Source organism: Myodes glareolus, chromosome 11 (genome assembly GCF_982192425.1).
Source record: "Myodes glareolus chromosome 11, mMyoGla1.1, whole genome shotgun sequence".
Taxonomy (NCBI): domain Eukaryota; kingdom Metazoa; phylum Chordata; class Mammalia; order Rodentia; family Cricetidae; genus Myodes; species Myodes glareolus.
In genome coordinates this window covers 42326079-42347716 of record NC_142036.1, presented here as the reverse complement: position 1 = coordinate 42347716, position 21638 = coordinate 42326079, and the positions used below count along the sequence as shown (strand labels likewise).

At 38.7% G+C, this 21638-nt stretch overlaps 1 protein-coding gene across 12 annotated transcripts in view; it reads right to left on the bottom strand.

Moving 5' to 3' along the window:
- Numb (NUMB endocytic adaptor protein) overlaps positions 1-21638 on the bottom strand; it is a 128212-nt gene that overhangs the window by 72707 nt on the left and 33867 nt on the right. The gene's annotated exons all lie outside the window — the stretch shown is intronic.

Here is a 21638-nt window from a genome sequence, read left to right as displayed (position 1 = left end):
ACCTGTATGTGTGTATGTGTATTACATGTGTGTCTGGTGCTTGTGGTCAAAAGAGAGCATCAGAAAATCGGGCAGTGGTGGTTCATGCCTTTAATTCCAGCACTTATGAGTTCAAGGTCAGCCTGGTCTACAAGAGCTAGTTCCTAGACAGCTCCAAAGCTACAGAGAAACCCTGTCTTTGAAAAACAAAACAAACAATCAAAACAAAGAAACCAAAAAAACAAAAGAGAGCACATCAAATCTCCTGGAACTGGAGTTATGGATGGTTGAGAGCCAAACTCGGGTCCTCTGCAAGAGCAAGCAGTGCTCTTACCACCAAGCCATCTCTCCAACCCCAGGAAATCTGTTCTGTTCTTAAAAATATTTTATCAACTATTAGTGTGTGTGTGTGTTTATATGAGGTGTGTGAGCACATGTGCCATACTATGTGTGGAAGTCAAGGGACAACTTTATAGAATCAGTTCTCTCCTTCCACCTTTATGTGGGTTCTAGTGATTGAACTTGGGTCACCAGGTCTTAAACATCTTTCCAGCACCAAAATTAAAATCTATACAGACCTACAGTATATTGACAGCCTCTAGTTTATGAGAGCTACTATGCATGCAAATTAAGCTATAAAATGGTTTCAAGACTAAGAACAATTCAGATCAAATAGTTATGAAACATCTCCTATGTACAATATAACTACAATATTTAGTCTCAGGAGTACAGAAAAACAGTGGTATCATCTCAAATCTCCAAGTTCTCACAATTCAGAAAATACATAAAAATAAAAACCTAGATGACATTAAAATGTAATTGCTACCTGCTTTAAAATGAATTTGAGATTACTGAGAGAAAAATGAAGAAAGGTTTCTTGAATCATAAAACATTGAAAAATGGAACTCAAACAACTCTAACTTCGAACATAAAAATAAATAAAAATGCTATCCTTTTGTCAACAAGAAGCATAAAGACTGTTGTTACTATTAACTATGAGGGAAGTGAAAATAAAAATGTACTAAATAAATTTAAAAGAATATTTTCAAAAAGGAGAACGACAACAATAATCATATTATGAAATTTCCATTTACCTCAAACTACCTTAACATTTGAAAGACTAACAGAAAATACATTTGAAATAACAGACTATTCATTCACTTTTACTACTTTAGAAACTACTAAAAAAAAAATCCTTGAGAGCTAGACCTCCACTGTCCATATTTATCTTGGCATTCTGGTCTTTATACTCCCATGAGAACGGGCCATTAAGCTCTGCTCATAACATTGTTGGTGAAGTTCTACACTCTTCCTGTATACAATACAAAAGCCTACAAATCATGAGGTGAGGTTTATCATAGGAGCCCACTCCTTGATACCAATTTCTGTGTTAGTTTATTCTCTCATTGCTCTGACAAAAGACCCAACAAAAGCAAATTAAGGAAGGTTTATTCTGGATCACAGATTGAGGGCATATACATCGTGGGAGGGAAGCTTAATGTGGCTATTCACAGTCAGGAGAAGAGAAGGATGAGTGTGGGCACTCTGCTTGCAGAAATGTGTTTCCTGTTAGCCTTTCCTGTTTCTCAGTACAAAATTTTAAAGTAGTTAAGAGACTCATACAAGATGGGTCTTCCCTCCTCAGTTAAACCACTCTGGTAACTCTCTCATAGACACATCCAGAAAAGTGGCATCTAAGGGACTCTCAATCCAGTCAAATTGATAGTCAAGATCCTATGGTTTTAAGTTTTGAAAATCAATTTCTGAAAAAACTAAAAACATAATCTTAAAACAAATCTAAATTTGAATTCCAATGTCAACAGTAGCAAACATCAGACAAGTTATTTAGAATTTCAACTCTTTAATATAAAAAAAGATTAAAAAGTTGTACTAGGCATGGTGGTACATGCCTTAAATTACAACATTTAGAGCTAAAATAGTAGAAAGCCTGCAATTTACTTTCACTTGGTTTTTTAAAAAAAATTAATCCCAGGATTCAGGAGGCAGATATAGGCAGATCTCTGTTAACTTGAAGTAAGCTTGGCCTACACAGTGAATTCCAGACCAGCCAAAGCTAAATAGTGAGACTCTATCTCAATCTCCTTCCCCCACAAAAAGATGATAAAGTTGTAATGTTTAAGTTAGAAAATAAATGTACAGTATTTGGTACAGAATATGTGCCAAACTGAAGAATTCATTCCCTTTCCTCCTCCCTCCTCAAGGTGAAGTTCTATTATGGAAGTCTCAAACAGCCCATTTCCTTCACCCATTTGGTTTCCTCTGCCTGGATGTAACACACTCGAACTCACCTTCCTGTTCAAGTTTATACTTAAATGCTGCCACTTCTCCATCTCCTACAACTAACTGTATTTCATCTGTTACTTAATGTTTCTGTTATAAGTACTGTCTCAATTGCCTGCTTGAAAAGAATGTATCTCATTCATTTCCATTCTTCCCACTAACACAAACCACAGTTTTGCACATGGTAATCTTTCAAATATTTGACAAATACTATTCTGGATTTCTCATTACAAGTGCATATCATGTTGAATCCTTTCTGGCATTTTATGAATAAAAAGGTGCTAACATCTGTATCTTACTTGTTTCCTGGGCTGCCCTCAAGCTTACAGTTGGCCTAGGTTCAGGGTCACTCTCATGTGTCACCACACCTTGGCTTAAAAATTTAAAAATAAATTCATAGAAGTATTTGTGGAAAACAAAAGTAATCCAAATCCAATTCTTACAAAGTATTATTTTGTAAGAAAGCATATTAATTAAATATAAAATGTTTAAGAAATCCTCAAAATACCTGTTTTACAAATATTTGGGGCAAATTAATATAGAACATGAGGTTCCTGAACAACAAACAAGAAAGTCAGGTCCTTCTGTTCATATATTACTAATCTGTAATTTTTCTACATGATTGGTCATTCCTACAACACTTTCTCTTTAAATAATGAGAACTATTTTTTGTCTTTTTAAGAATAAATGACAGTGGGGTAAGGTGGGACACTCGTATAATCCTAGCACTTCAGAGGAGGAAAAAGAATCAGGGGGGGTCAAGGTATATCAGATACACTGGGAATTCAGAATCAGTCTTGGCTACATGAGACTTTGTCTAAAAAAAATACAAAATCAATCAACCAATCCTTCTCCACATAATTTCAAATTTCTTTACAATTCATAAATAAAAGAGATGTTAATTTAGGAGTTTTAAGATAAACTTTTGGTTTTATATAATCTCAAAAGAGAAGAAAATTTATTAAGACTCTATTATATTTTGTCCTCTTTATCACCATGTCTCACACTTTATTTCTTCCCCCTTGAGTCAGGTATCCCTGGCGGGCCTAGAACTCCCAAAGATCTATCTATATCTGCCTCCCGAGTGCTGAGGTTAATCTTACACTTTAAAAACAAACAAAAATATGAAAATGAGCTGCAGATACCATGCCACTTAGCCCTAAGCATTGCCCTATACTTCCTTAGGAATGAGGATATTTGTTCAGATAACCACAATACAGCTAAACAAATGAGCACTACAACAATGTGACACTTTCTGTAAAATTATTTGCCTTAGAGTAATTCAGGACCATGGGTTATAGCTACTAGGCCTCTTCAGTATGTAACCTTCTAAAGCAGCTCTTCAGACTTGCTGCACCTTTTGTCCAAGAGTCTCAATGGAACGCAACAGTTGTTTACAGAGCAACACTTCATTTATGTTCATCTTCATTTATCTCAGGTTAAGAGAAACAAACAGATTGAAAATCATGGAGTTACTTTATATCCTGGTCCACAGGCTGAGACAGACAGACACTGAGCCTGGTGTGGCCTTTGAAACCTCAAGCCACCCCCAGTGACACACCTCCAACAGGACCATATCTCCTAACCCTTCCCAAATAGTTCTACTAACTGGTGACTAAGCATGCAAATATATGAGCCTACACGGGCTATTTTCATTAAGCCACAAGGGGGAAATGTCACATTGACCAAATAAGAATACTATTAATTTTTCAGAAACCTGAAACATCTTTAAAATAATATACTTTTTGAAAGCTACACTAATTGAAAACTCTCCTGAGAGCCTGAGAATTCTTAATATGTTATCTTTTGGGCAATACTTGGTAAATTACAAATTTCTACTTTTTTTAACAAAAATAATGAATGGGCAAATTACTACCTGCTTTCCCTTACTAAATTCCTGTTATGTAAAGCATCCACTGGCTATTTGTGACAGAGATGGCTGGCTCTCCATCAATATTTCTTGTACTACTGTACAAATGTGTGCAGGGGTCACAAGATATTTCAGGTGAAAAAGATATTGTTGCTTCCTGAGCTGACTATAAAAAAGCATGTAGAAATAACTGGAGATATTTAAGCCTGGTTGGGGAAAATTAAGCCTGGTTCCTGTATTACTAAAAAACTAAAAGCTACCTTCTTACAAGAATATGTCAGACCATTAGAGCACCCATAATTAGCATTTTTATTTTACAGTTTGTGTGTATATAAAATTCATGATTATATCTTCCCCCTGCTTTCCCATCTGATGTTTGTCGGTTACATATTGCATTGTAGACTGTCTTCATGTAGTGTGGAAAGCCATCCTACGTCCATCATTTATACCGCAAATGTCTTCCAATATTGAACAATTCTAAAGGTCAGACGATAGGGAAATTTCTGTGAAATACTGCTTTTTGGACACAACATAGATGATACACTCACAAATACCATCTTTTGGACATGGCATAAATGATACACTCACAAATACACAGAATCTGTGGTTACCTGAATAAAACCTGCACAAGATCATAATTCTAGCATGGATGGGAGAGACTACCAGATGAGGAGCTAATGGAAGCTGATGGTTGCTGAGGGAGTGAGAATCCTTCTTTGGGGTATCGACCACTGGTAAATAACCCAAGATCCAGTATACGGTCTCACACCCATACACATATGGGCAGCACTTGTTGGATTTAACAGATTATTTAAAAAATAATAGGACAAGAAATTGGGAAGGACATGTGTTATGGGGGATGTGGGAGGAGTTAGAAAGAAAAAAATAAATGTGTATGACCTTGTTTCACTGAATACACGTATGAAATTTGAAGAATAAATTTAAAAACTTAAAAAATGAAAATCATTTATTAAAGGTGCATGCCTTTAATCCCAGCACTCAGGAGGCAGAGGCAGGTATATCTCTGTGATTTCGAAGCCAGGCTGGTCTACAGAACTAGTTCCAGGACAGCTAGAACTGTTACACAGAGAAACCCTGTCTTGAAAAACAAAAACAAAAGAAAACCATGGAGTTAGAATTAGCATTAAACTTAGTCTGATTCTAAAGTAACTGTTTAGGCTAAAGATATTTAAGCCCCAGTACTGCAGAACAGCCACATTTTCTTTAATCTACTATAGTACCAAATTTAGAACTTTATCAATAAAAGATACCTAACATAACTCTATAGAATAAATAAGTAAGTCTGTCTTGGGACAGAGGAGACTAAGGAAAAAGTAGAGTCAGATTAATAATCAGATTAGAGCTGAAAAACTGTTAAGAAAAATCCTTACTATGGCTTACAAAGTTTAGCACCTATAAGACCAACCATCCCAGTCTTCTTTGAAACTTTAAACCTGCCATATTTCTCATCTCAAAGTCTTCAGTGGTTCTCTCAGCCATTACTTTCCCTGAAGTTAATCTGTATATCCTTCAGAGCTCTGCTCAAATATCACCTCTTTAAAATAGCTGCCCTTAACCACCTCCACACTGTAACCAAACCAGCTACCTCTATAAGTTTACAATACCTGAGCCTCTCCTTTACTGTTTATTACAAATTTCAATTAAAAAGTGAGTATTCAATAACTGTTTTCCCTACAAGAATGTAAGTTGTATGAGGGCAGGATTCTCATACATCAAATTAATGAATCAACATATGTTTTAAACTATTAATTTGTTATTTTAAAAGTTATTATTCTTAATAAGCCGAGATATGTATTTCCAGTTATAGCTCCAGTACCGCAGTGCCCCTTTTATCCAACCAATTCTGGTACAAAAAACTGTTTTTAAAACAAAGAAGCTAGAGAGATAGCTCAACAATTAAAGAGTGCATACCATTCTTGTAGAGGACCTGAGTTCAGGCCACAGCACCCACATCAGGGAGTTCACAACCACCTATTACTCCAGTCCTGGGGGTCTCACACTGTTTTCTGGCCACCCCTCCACACATAATTAAAAATAAAACAAATCTTTAAAACAAATAAGGAGACAAAGCAATTGGGATTACGGAGCATATTAGAGAAAAACAAAATATAGAGGTAAGCCTGGCATTTTCCACTACCTTTTCTGAAGGACCAACTGAGGGTCAGAGCTTCTGTAAGTCTAAGGCAGCTGTAGAGATAGAAATTAGAGTTCAGAGCTACTGAAACAGGCAGGATTTGAGGGGCTGTATTTGTTAGGGTTTCTATTACTTCAATGAAAAACCATGACCAAAAAGCAAGTTAGGAAGTAAAGGGTTTATTCAGCTTACACTTTCAAAGCACTGTTCGTTATTGAATGAAATCAGGAGAGGAACTCAAAATGAGCAGGATCCTGGAGGCAGGAGCTGACGCAGAGGCCAAGGAAGGGTGCTGTTTACTGACTTGCTCAGCCTGCTTTCTTATAGAACTCAGGACCACCAGAGACTGAACTACCCACAATGGGCTGGGCCCTCCCCCTCCCCCATCAATCACTAATTGAGAAAATGCCTTACAGCCAGATCTTATAGAATCGTTTTCTCAAAATGTTCCCTCCTTTCAGATAATTCTAGTTTGTGTGTCAAGATGACGTAAGACTAGCCAGCACAAGGGCTAAAAGTTCAGAGAAAATGCAGTCACAGAAGAATAACACTAGACATCCAGTATTACTTCTGTTCTCCGAATAACTTGGTGAATCCTAATCCTTGGGTGAGGCAAGGTCAAAAATTAAGCAAACGGCCTGTTTTAAAGTATAAAAATAAATAAATAAAACCTTCAGATTGACTAAGAGAGAAAAAATTAAGAGTTCAAGATCTGTCAAAAACAAACACCCCAGGATTCCATTTGATACCCCTGAAGAGCAACACTTGAAGTAAATAAACTGGATTTAAACCAGCCTTTGAGAAGCCTAAAACAAAGGCTCGAGCCATCTCAAGCCACAGAGATCAAGGTCACTGGCTTCTACTTTTAACTACCATGAGAAGAAAATTAAATCCTCTCTAATGAGCCATATTATCAAGAGCATCTATCATTTCTCATATACAAGTTTTGATATTCATTTTAAAAATTACTAGGAAAGGTAACAAAGAGGATAAAATGATTGAAAATCAAAAGAAAAAGCAAACAACAAAAAAACAAACAAAATAAAACAAAAAAACCCAAAAGGATCTAAACGTTGTAATTACCAAGTACAGACTTGAAAATAACTATGATTAGCATGTTTAGGAAATAGGTGACAAAAATTGCTAGAGAATTGCAATCTATTAAAACAAACAAACAAAAAACCCAGAATTCTAGAACTAAAAAATACATACTATATAATTAGCAATATAACAGACGCCTTTAGCAGTAGATTGGACATAAAGTACACTAGAAAATACAGCTATACAAAACAAAAAGGTTGGGAAGTACAGAAAACAGCATGAATGGCTAGGGATGCAGCTCAGTTGGTAGAATGCTTGCCTAGCAAGGCAGGAAGCCCTGGGTTCAGTCTCCAACACTGCAGAGTACAGGAACAGTGGCACAAGCCTCTAATTCCAGCACCAGAGAGGTGGAGGCAGGAAGATCAGAAATACAGATCACTCTTGACTACACAGTGAGTGGAGGCCAGCCTGGGGCATATAAGAACTTGGGGAGGGTGACAGAGCTACCTGTATTAGCTCCTGTCTCTCCTGGTTCCTGCTCTTGTGGAGGAACTGTCTGTTCTGTTAACTATTACCCTTGTTTTCTATCCTGATGAGGAACAGCAACAGTGCCCCTGTTCATATTAAAACCAGGCTTTGCTTGTTTAAAAAAAAAAAAAAGGAAGAGCTTGGATTTGTTTGTTTAAAAAGGAAAACAGCATGAGAGACAGATGGAACTCAAGGAATGATTAACACAGAGATATCTAGAATGTAAAGCTGAAACATTAGAAGGGATAGTACAAACTTGACAAAGGACAAGTATCAGTGATGGACTTTAAGTGTCTTAAACATAAAGTAAACACACAGCAGCATTATTAAAAAAAACACAGCTTCTTTAGCTAAAACAATGGACTAGGAATACAATAGAATGATACACTTGAAAGGTTGAAAGAAAATTATTTCGAACCAGGAATTCTATGTCTGACAGACAGATTCTTCAAAAATTAAGTCATGTGTGTGTGTGTGGGAGGCACACCTCTAGTCCCACCACTCTGGAGACAGAGGCAGGTGGATCTGAGTTCAAGACCAGCCTGCTCTGAGTTACAGGACAGTCAGGACTGCTACACAAGGAAACCCTGTCTTGAAAAACAAACAAAACAACAACAAAAAATAATTAAGGCAAAATAAAAATGCTGTCAATTAAGAAAACTTCAGATGGAAGCATGGTAACAGGAAAGAAAAAAGCACTGCAAAGAAGAAGCACGGGTAAAATTAAATAATCATGGGTTATTCCAAATAACAATGATATCTCAACAAGAAAGACTATATTGGAATAATAATCAGAATGAAAGAGCTATAAGGCACAGGAAAAAAATCAGTAAATTGTGTGCAAAACCGAGATGTATATTTACTGTGCTTAAATGTAGACCACAGACCCCCCCAAAAGAACCAACTGTGCTCCCCTTACAAGCATCTGTTTGCTATAGTCTGGATCTTAAATGTTTCTCAAAGATCTATGTGTTAAAAGCTTGCTACATGTTTTTTGATTTGATAGTTTGGAACCCAGGGTCTAGTACATGCTAGGCAATGCTCTACAGCTGAAGTCATGGGACTTTTAGAGGTGAGACCTAATGAGAAATCTTCTGATCACTGAAGCAAGTCCTTTAAGTGGATGCGGACACAAGCTCCTTCCTCTTCCCAGTCAGAAAACAGGTGGTGGCTTGATGCACAACCACCATGCTACGACTGCCTCGTATAATAGCTAATCCTGACTGTCAACACGATTAGATTATCTAGCCTCATCAAAGAAACAAGCCTGTGTGCATGGCTATAAGGGGTTCCCTAGCTCAGCTTAATGGAGGTAGGAAGAGTCACTCTGGAGAGAGCAGGGCAGAGCCACAGAAGACAGCTGGCTGAGCATGAGCATTCATTGCTTTCTGTTTCCTGACCAGATACTCCGCAGCCAGATGCCACAAGCTCCTGCTGCCAGGACTTCCCCGCTATGATGGAAGTGTCCTCAAACTGTGAACCAAAGTAAACCCGGTCTCCTTTAAGCTGCCTTTGTTGGGTATTTTAACCACAATAACAGTAGTAATTAGAAAGACAGCATACAGAAAAGTGGAATCAGAAGTGGGGTCACTGTGGCACTAAATCTGATCATGCGGCTCTTTGGAAGTGGTCTGTAGAAAGAGTTTGGAACTATTAGCTGAAAGCCCTTGAATACCTTAAGTAGAGCTTAACAGGCCATTCTAGTAGGAGCTTGGAAAGATAAGAATGCCCAGAAAGAAAAGTAAAAAAATTAAAAAAAAAAAAAGAATACACAGAAAAACAGACAGTAGCAACCAGGCTCAGGAACTCTCAGAAGAGAACTGACCCAACCCATTCATGTGACATGCTGCATTTTGCTCATGTTCTGAGAACTTGAATATCTGAATTTAAAAGTACTGAACTAATTTCTTTGGCAGAAGATATTTCATGACAGCACAGTATTTAGGCTGTGGCATGGTTACTGCTCACTGCTCTTTTTCAGAACTACAATGAGAGCAAAAAAAAAAAAAAGATTGGGGCTGGAGAGATGGCTCAGTGGTTAAGAGCATTGCCTGCTCTTCCAAAGGTCCTGAGTTCAATTCCCAGCAACCACATGGTGGCTCACAACCATCTGTAATGAGGTCTGGTGCCCTCTTCTGGCCTGCAGGCATACATACAGACAGAATATTGTATACATAATAAATAAATATTAAAAAAAAAAAAGATTTAGTGAAGAAAGTTTTTGTAAGCAAGTTTAAAACTGCAGGTAAGGATGGTGCATCCAACAATATGTGCTGGCTAGTTTTATGTCAATTAGACTCAAGCTAGAGTCATCTGAGGGGAAGAACCCTCAATTAAGAAATGACCCCTGTAAGATAGGGCAGTAGGCAAGCTTACAGGGCATTTTCTGAATTAGTGATTGATGTTGGAGGATTACCCCATTGTGAATGGTACCACCTCTGGGATGGCACCTTATAAGAAAACAGGCCGAGCAAGCCATGAGGAACAAGCCAGTAAGCAGCAGCCTTCCATGGCTCCTGCTTCAGCTCCTGTGGCCAGGTTTCTGCCCTAAAGGACATTACCTGGAAGTGTAAATGAAATAAACCCTTTCTTCCCCAAGTTGTTGTTGGTCCTCATAATTCATCACAGCAATAGAAACCTTAACTAAGACACAAAGTATCTGTAATTGTTAAATAGAAACAACATTCTCTTCACATGGACCATAGGAAAGTTGTCCTAAAGGCAAAAGCTCCAACTTATAAAAATGTAAATTTATCTGAATGCAGAGGCTGAATGCTGACTCAGAATTTTGCAAACGAGCTTCCCTGCTCGAAAACCATCCAGGAAAGTGATTTTGCAGATTCAGCCACTAAAGCTTGTAGAGATTATTAGAACTATGGTCTGAAGAGGCCAGGCTACATCTTAAGCTGGCAGGAGACCTTGGCAGCACTGCCCACGTGGTACTCATTTTGAAGGTATGAAAAATTCAAGAGAGAAGAGAGTCATAGAGTCTTGTTTCCAGGTTTCAGAGAGTCACTTACGCTCTCTGAAATGTGTGGCAGGACCAGAGTATCAACAAGGAAGCTTGGAGAAGCCATTGTGTGAAGCTACAAAAAAATGAAGCCTAAATCAGGCACTGTGACACACACCTTTACTCCTAGCACTCAGGAGGAAGAGGCAAGTGACCCTCGGTGAATTCAAGGCCAGACTGGTTTACAGAGTGAGTTCCAGAACAGCCTGGGCTATGTAGGGAGACAGTCTCAAAACAAAACAAAACAAGACAAAAAAAAAAAACACAAAACAAACCAAACCAACCAACCAACCAAAGAAAAGTAAAGCCTAAATTGCACCAAAGACACCAGCATATGGGAAATGCCAAAATAATGGAATGTCTGCTAAGGGAAGTGTCAGACACGGAACAGAACTGACTCAAAAGAGAGCCTATCTGTGCTCCAGGCAGCAGAGTTGGAGGAGGGGACCTATACAAAGCCCTCTGAGGCCCAGACAATTACATCACAAGCCCCAAGTGCCAGACATGGAACTACATGATCAGGTGTTTTCCCTCCTGGGTTTGGGTCTTGCTTTGATCTCATCTTTCTTTCCTATGCCCTCATTTCCTTCCTTTGGAAATGGGGATGTTTATTTGGTATCATTGTGCATTGGAAGTACGTAATTTGTGTTTTGTTTGTTCAAGAGTTCACAATCTTTTAAAAGACTACCCGAGTCTTATAAGAGATTATGCATTTACATTTTTAAATGGTGTTGGAATTATTGAAGAATACAGGATCTTTTAAAGTTAGGAAATGTATTTTTGTAATGAGAGATGGTCATAAGCCTATGGAGACAATTAGGGGAAGGCTATAGCTAACAGTGATACATTTTGAGTTCACAAGGTTTGAAACTATAATAATAATTTTCTGATTCTCTAAAATCACAAAGGAGACAAGATTCTAGAGACGCTACTATGTATTATCATATTAAGTTAATGGAAGTGGAAAGATTCATACTAAATGTGGGTGATACTATTTCATGGTTTAGGGTTTGAGAATGCACAAAAAAGAACAAGTTGTTTATAGAAGCTAACAGCTAATACAGAAACTAACAATTGGTCAAAGTGTAGAGAGTAAGTGATGTTCTAATAAGTATCTATATTTCCTCCCAGAAAAAGAAAAGCAGAAAGAATGCTAAGTGCCAGACCAAGTAAGAGTAGTATGAAATTCTGTCTTCTGGATATGACATAACCAAGATGCTCAAACTAACAATAGCTGTGGCTAATGAAGTAAGATAAGCACTAGATAGGTCTTTTAACATTCCATCGCGGATGGTGTGGGAGGGCTGTTTAAACCTTCAGTGATGCAGCCACTAATAACTGATCCATAGCCCAGTAAGAACATTCTACCTTCAAGCTCAGGCAAGCAACTTTTACTAAAACTCAGGGGGTCAGCAAACAAAAACAAAAATGTGATAGTAGGAGAAAAACCTGTTGGGAAGGAGTTGAATGAGAGTAGAAAGGAGTTGAGCAAGGATAACAGAGCAATGAAAATGTCCAAAATATATTGTATACATATGTGTGTGTACATAAGTATACAGCACGTACGCATGCATACACACACATATAAATGTTTGTGAAAACCAAAATTAAATGCTGGAGGCTATTGTTAATATTTTTACTTCCCTAAACAAGTTTGTTTGACCCATTTACATGAGATGTGCTTGATCACATGTAGGTAGGAGTAAGTGGACAGGAAATACATCAGGATGTATGCTTGCCTCTGATTGGACCTGATGGGAAGTGCATTGAGTTATGGGTTTTACCTTTTTAAGTTCCTGCAAAATGGGACTGCAATGGCGTGGTCATTTTCTGGAAATTCAGAGACGGACCTAGCCGAAGCCCATTGTTCTGGCCAGTATTAATTAAAGCTTGCTTCAAATTTGGCTCAAAATTGTGTAGTGGTCTTATTTGCAACTAGTGGGATTAATATTAATCCTGAGTGATTATTTAGAAATGGCTGTGGGATGTGGCAGGACACAGAAACCTCCATTTACAAGTAGTGGTTATTATTGATAACATTTAAAGCAGGGCTACAATGAAAAATAGTAAGTGCAGCAGAAAGAAATACAAAATACAGTTTGTAGAGGAAAAGAGCACTAGAAGCTTAATGATGAGGCCAGGGCAACTTTGGAAGAAAGACTGCAGCTATCCAGGAAGTTAGTGCTATTATGGAAAGCTTTGCTCTGCACGAGAAAAAAGGAAAGGGTGTCTCTCCAGGCATGGCTCCACCCAGCAAAATTTCCAACTAGAGAAAGGAAATCAAAGTAACTGAGCAAAAGTGCTGATGGTGATGTGATTCCAAGGGCGCAGGGTTCATCCCAAATGGACAGTGGAACTTGACATTGCTCTTCAAGTGATGCTGGCTTTAGAGGCATAAAGGATGATGCTAAGAGTGATTGAATTATGGATTCTTCCATGCAATTCCAGAGCACTCATCACTCTGCTTTCTGACTTTAGGTATAATATACTAGCTGGCTTGTAATGTCTGCAGCTATGACTTTCCAATCATGGACTGCACCCTTAAACTATAAGCTAAAATAAACCTTTTCTTCTTTAAGTTACTTTTGTCAGTTTATTCTTGTTAGCAAGGAAAAAAATGACTAATAAACCTTACCATAAGTCAAAGTAACAGGGTCAGCTGATCACAGCCTTAAACATCCACAACTGTGAACTAACAGTTAGTTTCTCTTTGGAAGGTTATCTTAGACTGCTGCTACAGTAACAGAAAGCTTACTGGCACAATGATAACTTACGGAGACATTTTTGGTTTTCATGGCCAGGTTCATTCTACTACTGACTGTGGGTAGACCAGAGACATGCTGCTAAAGATCCGATAAGACAGGCCTCCACAGCAAAGAATTATTTGGCCTAAAATGTTGACAATGCCAAGAACAAAAAAAAAAAAAAATCCCTGAAATAAGATGGAACAGAAGAGTGATGTGGGGGGATGTTCTTCTGTATATGTGTTGCTTTTATTGGTTGATGAATAAAGCTGCTTTGGCCAATGGCATAGCAAGGTGGAAATTCCAAGGAGGGAGGGAGGGAGGGAGAGAGAGAGAGAGGGAGGGAGGGAGGGAGGGAGGGAGGGATGGAGGGAGGGAGGGAGAGAGAGAGAGGGAGGGAGAAGGCAGAGTCAGAGGAGACGCCATGCAGCTGCCAAAGGGAAACACACCTGCCAGAACCTTACCAGTAGGTCAGAATCGTGGTGATACACAGATTAATAGAAATGGGTTAATTTAAGATAAAAAGAGTTAGCTAGAAATACTCCTGGGTCATTGGCCAAACAGTGTTGTAATTAATATAGTTTCTGTGTGATTATTTGGGTGGCCAGGAAACAAACGTGTAATCTTTGTCTACAAAATGGTGCCCATACATTTGGGGCTAACCTTCACGGCCAGCCTTGCACTTCGGGTCCGGGTACTTGTATGCCCACTTGGGGTTAGGAGGAAAGTAGCTGAGAGCATGCCTGCCACTCAGCACCCCTACCTTTGAAAGCAGCTGGATCAGGTCTGCCTGTCTCTGCCTCCCAAGTACTGGGATTAAAGATGTACACCACCACTGCACATAGGGTAGAGTTTTTAATTAAAGGGATATTAATGGCAACTGCTCAAACATCAAAGATCCCACCCTTTGAAGCCTTCCCCAATGACTCCAATACAGTCTGACACTCCCTCCATTGCTCCCCAAATCTCTCTTCAGGTAATTTTGTCACAGGAATCATCTTCCTATTACATGTCTTCTTTATAAGACTGAGAGCCTTAAGGACAAAACTGGACCTTAAGTACTCTTGTACTTTTAAAAAATATATTTATTTATATAAATGTATAAATATAGAAATACATTTATTTATACATTTGATGGAGTAGGGTCATCTGTCTATGTGTTACTTTCACTGGTTAATAAAGAGACTGCCTTGGCCTTTTTGACAGGCCAGCCCTTAGGTGGGTGGAGTATACAGAACAGAATGCTGGGAGAAAGAAGCAGAGTCAGAGAGCTGTCTACCATGAAGCTGCCAGGTCAGACATGCTGAATCTTTCCCTGTAAGTCACAAGCTTGTGGTGAGACACAGATTATTAGAAATGGGTTGAATCAATATGAGAGAGTTAGCCAATAAGATGCTACAGATAATGGGCCAGGCAGTGTTTAAAAGAATACAGTTTCCATGTAATTATTTCGGGTAAGGCTAGCCAGGAGCCGGGATCCGAGCGGGAATGCAGCCCGCCGATCCTTTTGCAACATCTATTTATTTGGGGTAGGGTGGGTGATGCTATGGCACGCACAGAAGTCGGTTGTCTCCTTCTACCATGTGGACCCAGGGCCCAAACCATAGTCAGCCAGTGTCTCAGTCAGGGCTTCTATTGCTGTGAAGAGACATAATGACCACAGCAACTCTTATAGAGAGAAACAATTCATTGCGGCTGGCTTACAGTATCAGAGAGTTGGTTCATTATTGTCATGGTGGGACATAGTGGCATGCAGGCAGATATGACGCTGGAGAAGGAACTGAGAGTTCTACATCTTGATCCACAGGCAGTAGAAGCAATTCTGCGATACATTGGGCATAGCTTGAACACGGGTAACCTTAAAACTGTCCTCCATAGTGACACACTTCCTCCAACAAAACTGTACCTACTCCAACAAAGTCACACCTAAAAGTGCCACTCCCTGTTTGGGTCATTTTCTTTCAGACCCCCACAGTCAGGCTTGGTGGTAAGCACCTCTGTTCACTGGGGGTTCTTGCTGGCCCAGTTTTTGTAGTCTTGATATAATTGTCTCTAGTACTCTGGGAGAGGTCCTTGATTGCTGAATATATACATTCAAACTTTGCTGGTTAGACGCACTACCTTGGACAACTTTACAAACAAAAGAAAACCTCATTTTTCTTTTCTGCAACAAGGTAGATAATAAAATAGTAACCCATTTCATAGCATTATATAAAGAATTAAGCCACCCATATAAATATACTTGGCCTGACTGATACATAAATAGCACTAAGGAAATACCATCATGAGCTGCACGTTGTCCTCGAACCTCCACCTATTTACCAAGGGTACATGTCTATGTCTGTCTCTCTGTCTCTGTCTCTCTTCTCATACACACACAAATAAATGTAAATTTAAAAGACACTGAATTATTCGTGGGAACACAGAGATGTTCAGCATACTATTCTGTATAACTTTGTATATATGTGAAAGGTTTCATAACAAATTGCAGTTAATATTATTTTCCTGGTTTGGCACTCCTACTATACATATGTAATATGTAATGTCTATAGAAGAATAGGGTAATGAACACTTTACTGCTTTCTTGCTACAACTTCTTGTGAATCTAAAACCATTTCAAAATAAAGGTTAAAACAAAAAAATTCTGATAAATTTTATCTTACCTTCCTTTATTTTCCACTAACTAAACTATAAAACTGGACAAAGAATTAATTCTATGTAATACTGGAGCATCTAACAATATCATAGTGCTGCATTCAAACACGGGAAAGTTATATAATGGTAACTTACATCAATAAAACAACCAACCTCTCTACAACTCTCTATAAGTCTTTTGCACCACTGAATTTTTAAAAAATATTTATTTATTTATTATTATGTATACAATATTCTGTCTGTGTGTATACCTGCAGCCAGAAGAGGGCACCAGATCCCATTACAGATGGTTGTGAACCACCATGTCATGGCTGGGACTTGAACTCTGGACCTTTGGAAGAGCAGGCAATGCTCTTAACCTCTGAGCCATCTCTCCAGCTCACCACTGAATTTTTTTAAACCAAGTTTTTTTAAAAAAGATTTACTTATTTATTATGTATGCAGTGTTCTGTCTGCATTTATCAATGCAGCCAGAAGAGGGCACCATATCTCATTATAGATGGTTTTGAACCACCATGTGGTTGCTGGGAATTGCACTCAGCTGGAGAGATGGCTCAGAGGTTAAGACCACTGAATTTTTTTTAATTTACTAGAAATTTACCAAGTAAGATTGTTCAATTCTATAAAGGAAGCAGAGGCAAGAAAAACTTGGTGTGTGCAGTTAAGTTGATACTAGTTTTTCAAATTTAAATTGGACACTAACTCCTCAAATAAGTCACAAATTATTAAAATAAGAAAGAAAACTCTAAATAGACTGTAAAATTACTGGCATATTCTGGCAAAAGAAGAAAACAAAGGCCAAGCTATAAATCTTATAGTTTGTCTTATTTGTAAACTTTTATCTGTTTTTAATTATACTTGTGTATTTGTTACTTTGTCAGCACAAAATAAAATCCAAAATCTAGTTCTTTTCATTCTATTTAGGCATTTCAATACTTTTGACTGTTAACTTAATTAGAGAGAGAAACAACTAAAATATTTAGTAAAGCATACTTCAAAGTATGTCTGTGAGGGCATTTCTAGAGATGATTGGCACACAGAGCAGCAACCAAGAAGAAAAAAAACCTGCCCTCAATATAGGTGGCACTTCTAACAGGCTGAGGGGTGGGGTGGCAGATGGAACAAAAAGTGGAAGGAAGGAAGGCCGTGTGTGCATACTCCATTCTTCCTGAGTGAACGGTTTGCTGCTGCCACTGCCACTGCCTGGACATCAGACTCCAATTCTTTAGCCTTTCAATACAGACTCAACCAGTACCTGAAGGGGACTTCCAGGCCTTCAGCCTCGGACATGGGCTGCCTCACTGACTCCCTTGTTCTTACTTCCTACTTCTTGGACTGAGAAGCTACCTGAATTCTGTCTTTCTAAGCATGTGCACGGCCACTGCTGAAATGACTAGACAGACTTCAACTATGTAAGACAATCTAATAAAATTCTTTTATAAATCATATATGTATGATTGTATATATTTTAATTTTATTCCTCTTTAAAGTCCTAATAACTTTAGACAAGAAGAACTCAAATTTTTTATTGAACATCTTTTTCATTTATTACATTTTTCCCCTTTGGTTTTTAAAAATAAACTTTTTATTTTGTTTATCTTTTTAATTTTTAAATTTTTTTTTGCTATTATAATTACATCACTTCTCCCTTCTCTTTCTTTCCTCCAACTCCTCCCATGCAATTCCTTGGCTCACTCTCAAATGTAAGGCTTCTTTGTTGTTGTCTACATATACATATGTTTGTGTATTTGTGTGTGTGTGCGTGCGTGTGCCTATGTATGTATTCCTAAGTACAACCTGTTCAGTATGTATACCTTTGTATGATCTCAGGACCCTGGGTATTGGAAAACCAATTGAGGGCTCTTCCCTGAGAAAGACAATTTATTTTTCCCAGTCTCAGTGCCCCCACTTACCTGCGACTCTTTGTCAGATCTGAGGCCCCAAGCTTTCCTGTTTTTGTTTGTTTGTTTTTGAGGGGGAGGTTATTTGTTTGTCTGTTTGGTTTCTCAAGACAAGTTTTCTGTATGTAGCCCTGGCTGTCCTGGAACACATTCTGTAGACAAGGGTGGCCTGGAACTCAAGAGATCGGCCTGCCTCTGACTCTGAGGTGTGCACCACCATGCCCAGCTTAAGCTTTTTTGAAGATTGATTTATTTTATTTTATGTGTATGAGTATTGTGCAGGCATGTATGTATTGCACCATGCAATACGTCTGGTGCCAAAAGTCAGAAGAAGGCATCAGATCTTATGGAACTAGAATTATAAATGGTTATAAGTCACTATGTGGGTGTTGGGAAATGAACCTGGGTCCTCTGCAAGAGCAACAAGTGTTCTTAACCACTGTGTCATCTCTTCAATCTCAACTCTTTCTTTGGTTTTTGTGATGAGGGTCATACTTTATAGCCAGGCAGGGTGACCTTAAACCCTCAATCCTCCTGTCTCTGTCTCTGTAGTGTTGGGATTATAAATATGTACAGCATTTGGAGCATGCCTAAATTTTTTGAGACATAATTTTGAGACAAAGTCTTGCTATGTAGCCTTGGCTGATCTAGAATTTACTATACATATAGAACGGCTCAAACTTGCAGCAATCTACCTGCCTCTGCTTCCCAAGTCCTGAAGATTATTACAGTGCATGCCACCATATCTGAATAGCTAAGGATCAATTCATGGCTGCACAAACAAAATTATTTATCTGGGTCTGTTAGAAGGTACATATTGCCAAACCTGACAACCTGAGTTCAATGCCAAGGTTACCCAGGGCAGAAGGAGAGACCTGACTCCTAAAAATTGTCCTCTGACCTCCACATGTGTGCTGTGGCACTTCTGCACCCCCGCCAAACACACACACACACACACACACACACACACACACACACACACACACACACACACAAAATAATTTTAAAAATACAAACAGTGGGGCTGGAGAGATGGCTCAGGGGTTAAGAGCACTGGTTGCTCTTCCAGAAGTCCTGAGTTCAATTCCTAGCAGCCACATGGTGGCTCATAGCCATCTGTAATGAGTTCTGGTGCCCTCTTCTGGCATGCAGGCATACACGCAGGCAGAACACTGCATAATAAATAAACAAACAAACAAACAAACAAACAAATATTTTAAAAAATACGAACAGTGACAAATCATATCCCTGAAAGATGACAAGAAAAGCTGACTCCCTATAAAAATGCTCTTACAACGTGATGCTGATAGTTTTGCCTTCAAGGGGTAGGGTTTGTGTCCCTTTCCAATTCTCCTAACCTACACTGACTTTTGTAACTTCTAAAAAGGTAGAATAAAGTAATACTATGTGACTTCCAAGCTAAGTAAAGTAAATCATGTGCCTGCATCCTCCTCTCTCAGGATGTTCTTTCTTGAGTCTAGGAACCATGCTGTGAGAAAGTCAAGCAGTCACAAGGAGAAGTTTAGTATAGGTGTTCTGGCTAACAGCCCAGGCTGAGGACTTGGCCAAGTCAGCATTCACCACCAGACACAGGAGTGAACAAGCATTCAAATAATTCCAGTTCTTAGCCACTGAGTCATACCCCTAGCTACCTCACCTCATACCACGTTAATGAGGACGACCAAACCCATCAAGATTCTTAATCAAATTGCAGGCATATATAAGCAAAACAAACATGCCTGCCAGGTATGGTGATGCACACCTTTTATCTCAGCACTCAAGAGGCATAAGCAGGTGAAATGCCGTGAGTTAAAGGCCAGCATGGACTACATAATGAGTTGTAGGCCAGCCAGGGCTACAGAGAAAGACCCTATCTCAAAACAAAATAGATAGGCAATCTTATCAAAAACAATCTACAGATTCAAGCAATGCCCATCAAAATTCTTCAAAGACCTCAAAAGAACGGTACTCAACTTCATATGGAAAAGAAAAAACCCAGGATAGCCAAAACAATCCTGTATATTAAAAGAACTTCTGGAGGCATTACAATTCCTGACTTCAAACTCTACTACAGAGCTACAGTACTGAAAACAGCCTGGTACTGGCATAAGAACAGACAGGAGGACCAATGGAACTGAATAGAAGACCCAGATACCAATCCACACATCTTCAAACACCTGATATTTGATAAAGAAGCAAAAAATATCAAATGGAAAAAAGAAAGCATATTTAACAAGTGGTGCTGGCATAACTGGATATCAACATATAGGAGAATGAAAATAGATTCATATCTATCACCATGCACAAAACTCAAATCCAAATGGATCAAAGACCTCAACATAAAGCCAGTCACACTGAACCTTATAGAAGAGAAAGTGGGAAGTACACTTGAACGCATTGGCACAGGGAACCACTTCCTAAATATAACCCCAGCAGCACAGACACTGAGAGAAAAAATCAATAAATGGGACCTCCTGAAACTGAAAAGCTTCTGTAAAGCAAAAGACACGGTCAACAAGACAAAACGACAGCCTACAGAATGAGAAAAGATCTTCACTAACCCCACATCAGACAGAGGTCTGATCTCCAAAATATACAAAGAACTCAAGAAATTGGTCACCAAAAAAAAAAAAAATCACATAATCCAATAAATAAAAAAAAAGGAGTACAGATCTAAACAGAGAACTCTCAACAGAGGAATCTAAAATGGCTGAAAGACACTTAAGGAAATGTTCAACATCCTTAGTCATCAGAGAAATACAAATCAAAACAACTCTGAGATTGAGATTCCATCTTACACCTGTAAGAATGGCCAAGATCAAAAACACTGATGACAACTTATGCTGGAGAGGTTGTGGGGAAAAGGGAACACTTCTGCATTGCTGGTGTGAATGCAAGCTGGTACAATCCCTTTGGATGTCAGTGTGGTGACTTTTTAGACGATTAGGAAACAACTTTTCTCAAGACCCAGTAAAACCACTTTTGGGTATATATCTGAAGCATGCTCAATTGTGCCACAAGGACATGTGCTCAACTATGTTCATAGCAGCTTTGTTTGTCATAGCCAGAACCTGGAAACAACCTAAATGCCCCTCGATCAAAGAATGGATAAAGAAAATGTGGTACATTTACACAATGGAGTACTACACAGCAGAAAAAAAATAATGACAGCTTGAATTTTGCAGGAAAATGGATGGAGCTAGAAAACATTATTTTGAGTGAGGTAACCCAGACACAGAAAGACAATTATCACATGTACCCACTCATAGGTGGTTTTTAAACATAAAGCAAAGAAAGCCAGCCTACAAACCACAATCCCAGAGAACTTAGACAACAATGCGGACACTAAGAGAGAGACTTACGTAGATATAATCTACATGGGAAGTAGAAAGTAGAAAAAGACAAGATCTCCTGAGTAAATTGGGAGCATGGGGACCTAGGGGGAGGATTGAGG